This window comes from Eriocheir sinensis, chromosome 16 (genome assembly GCF_024679095.1).
Source record: "Eriocheir sinensis breed Jianghai 21 chromosome 16, ASM2467909v1, whole genome shotgun sequence".
In the NCBI taxonomy this organism is placed as follows: Eukaryota; Metazoa; Arthropoda; class Malacostraca; order Decapoda; family Varunidae; genus Eriocheir; species Eriocheir sinensis.
Window position 1 is genome coordinate 1,757,257 of NC_066524.1, and position 3,360 is coordinate 1,760,616.

The following is a 3,360-nucleotide window of genomic DNA, read 5'->3' on the forward strand; positions in this document are numbered from 1 at the left end:
TTCACCTCTTCAGTCATGGCTTCAGTCCTCTTTACTTCCTACTACAACATTTTTCTTACTTCCCATTTCCTTTACCTCCTCCTACCCACCTTTCGATTCATTGTTTTCTCTTTTACTCCTTCTTTCTCCCTATCCTTTTGATCATCGTATTTTTTTCCCCGTCACACACCCTCCTTCCACCTCAGTATTTGTCATTATTTCCCATTCCATCTACCTCCTCCTCCTCCTCTTGCCTTTCGATAGTATAGCGAGAGAGGTGGCGAGAAAAGAAAGGGTGAAAGTAAGGGTTAGGGGCAGGTCTATTTGAATGAGGAATGCAGCGCCCTCAACCTCCCCCGAGCTGTCTTTTCCCCGCTTTCTCTTTCTCTTCTGTCCATGCTTCCTTCTTTGGGTAACCGGGGGATTAATCCCCCCAGGGGTCCTGCGTCCCTGCCCTATGGCGAGCAGTCAGGCCAGCCCCTGATCTTGGCTGGTTGGGGGTTTGGACCCCCTCCCCCACAAAAAACTTACCCTCAGCCAAAAACAAATTAAAAAGTAGAGGTCGTTGTGGTGGAGGTGGTATTAGAGAAGTTCTGGAGTGTTATTGGGTATTGTTTCATCGGTTTGTTTTTTGTTTGTTTGTTTTTGTTTTTTTGTTTGCTTTTAGTTTGTTTCTTGTTTGTTTCTGGTATATTTCTTGTTTGTTTCTCGTTTCTTTCTGGTTTGTTTGTTGTTTCTTTCGTGTTTGTTTCTGGTTTCCTTTTTGTTTGATTCTGGTTTCTTTCTTGTTTCGTTCGTGTTTGGATACATTTTTGCATAAGTAATTTTTGGTCTTTTTGGTTAAGATTCGGTTTAGCAACGTGCCATATATATTTTCTACAAACGTTCAACAATCATGGAAACGCCTTCAAAATCCACTTCAAGGACTATTTTTTTTTAAATAGGGGATAATATTCACGAAGGCGTAGCCACCTCTGGCGGCGGTCCTGCCGGCGTTGCGAGAAATACCTCCTCGCGAAAATAAGTCGCATGTCTCGGGGGGGGGGGGGGGGGGTCCAGAGAGGGCGAAGCACCCCCCTCCCCTTTATATGTCAGGTCGTAAGTTCGGTTGGAGTACTTTAAATATGCTCCCCCACCCAAAAAACCCGATTTCCCACGGGTCCCCCAAGTTGAACCTCACTGCGAGCTATTTTGCGGCTGCGGCGGCGGGCCCACACAAGGCAAGTCAATCTTTAGTCATTGCCGGAGAAAAATACTATCTCCATGATAAACAGCATTAAATTTTGTACAAAAATAAGCAGTCAGCATTTCGAAATCAGTAACGTCATTAAAACGAATCTTTACCGTCTTTTTGTTTACATTCTTTAGAAATATCTGTGCCTAGTATTGTCATTTTTTTTTCACTTCGTATTTCAGTTTTATGTCAAGTACAGGTTTTATCTTCCTTCATCATCTTTTATTGTTTTTTGCTTTGTAGTTTTATTTCGTAATGTTTTTTTTTTCCTTTGGATCTCATGCTGTTTTTTTGTTTCAAGTAATCCAGATTTTTTATCCAGTTTTCAAAGTAAGTTTTTTCATCATTTCCGCGTTTTTGTTCTTTTTTTCACCAAAGTCTTCAGTGATTGATATATTTTTAATTCCCTCAGTATTTTCTGCTTCAGTAATTTTTTTTTTCCTATATTTGAACTTTTTTTCTTTTTCTTTCCTTTTCTTTCCTTCTTTCTCTTCCTTTATCTGTCTATCTATATTTCTCTTTCTCTTTTTCTTTCGCTTTCTCTTATTTCAGTGGTTCTTTCGGTGTACCTTATGTGTTTTTCATATATTTTCCCTGACACCTGAGTTCCCGCCCCGTTCACGTAGCTCAAATATTCCTGCGGGTATTCCAGGACTCCACTTTCGCTGCAGGATTCCTGTTGGGGTTCTGAAATTCCTGCAGGATATCCCGAATGACCGCTTTTATTGCCACCTCGTTCTCCTTTCCTTCTCTTCTCCCCGCCCTCCTTCTCTTCATGGTTTCCTCTTTCTCTTCGTCATCGTTTTTTCATTCTTTTAGTTTTCTTTTTTTTCAGTCGATTTCCTTTCTTTTCTTATTCTTTCACTTCTTTTTCGTTTTTTCTTATTTCATTTCGTCTTGTTTTCTCCAACTTTCTTTCATCTTTCTTTTTTTTACTTTCTCTAAATTCGCCTTTTTCTTTCCTCCATTTCTTTTCTTAATTTTTTTTATTTTACTTTTTGTTTTTCTTAGGTGTCTTTCAGCTATTTTCTTCATTTTCTTTTAGCTCGTTCGTTCTTTTCCACATTTCCTCACTTGCCTTTGTTTTACTTATTCTTCATTTTATATTCCTCTGTAATTAGTTTTATCTCCGTTCCAGCCTTTCGTGTATCTTTTTTCGTTGCTTTCCCTCCTTATCCTCAACTTTTTTTTCTTTTCTCATCCTTTCACTTTTTCAGTTTTCTTCTCCATTTTATCTTTATAAATCAATTGTTTTCTTTCTCCATTTCTCCTCAGCGATCTTCTCTCCATTTTCTTATTTTTCGCTCTTTGCCATTCGCTCTTTGCATGTTCCATTCTCTTCCAGTATTGAACTCACCGTAACCGTCTCCTACCTCTCACTTACCCTCCCTTCCCTCCCACCCTCCCTCCCTTCCTTTCTTCCTTTCTTCCTTCCTTCCAACCTTCTTTCCTCTACTAGATTTTTTGTCTTATGCTGCCTTTCCCTATTTTGTATATTTTTTTTCATTAATTTGTATATTTTATTACCATACAGTCTCTCTCTCTCTCTCTCTCTCTCTCTCTATCTATCTATCTATCTGCCTGACTATATCTATCAATTATTACAGGCTTTTCTTTTTTTCTCGCCACAATATTCCTTCAGTCATTTTCCTCCATTCTTTCTTTCCTCCACACACATGTTCCTATCATCCCTCCCTGCTTTCCTCCATTCTTATCCAATATAGCCATTTTTCGTGGCCTGGCACTGGCAATGTCTCTCCCTCCCTCCTCCTCCTTTCCTCTTCCTCTTCCTCTTCCTCCTCCTTTCCTTCCCTCTCCTGTTCTCCACTTTAGACATTCCCCCTTTCTTTCTCTCATCCCTTAATTTCCTTTCAACTCCACCTTGTTTCGTTTCCCTTCTTCACCCTTCTGTTTTCATGTTCTCCTCCACTGTAGATGCTCTCCCTCTCTCTTCCTCTACTGCTCCGTCTCCATCCAGATATCCCGATAACAAATCTCTCCCTCCTTCCCTCTCGTACCTTCTCCCTCCTCACTCCCTTCTCCTCTTCTCGACTTCAGGTATCCCTCCTCTCTTCCTTCCCCTCTGCATTTGTCTTCTTCCAGCTTTCCTTTCAATAGGACCTTCCTTTTTTCCCCTTTATTCCTTC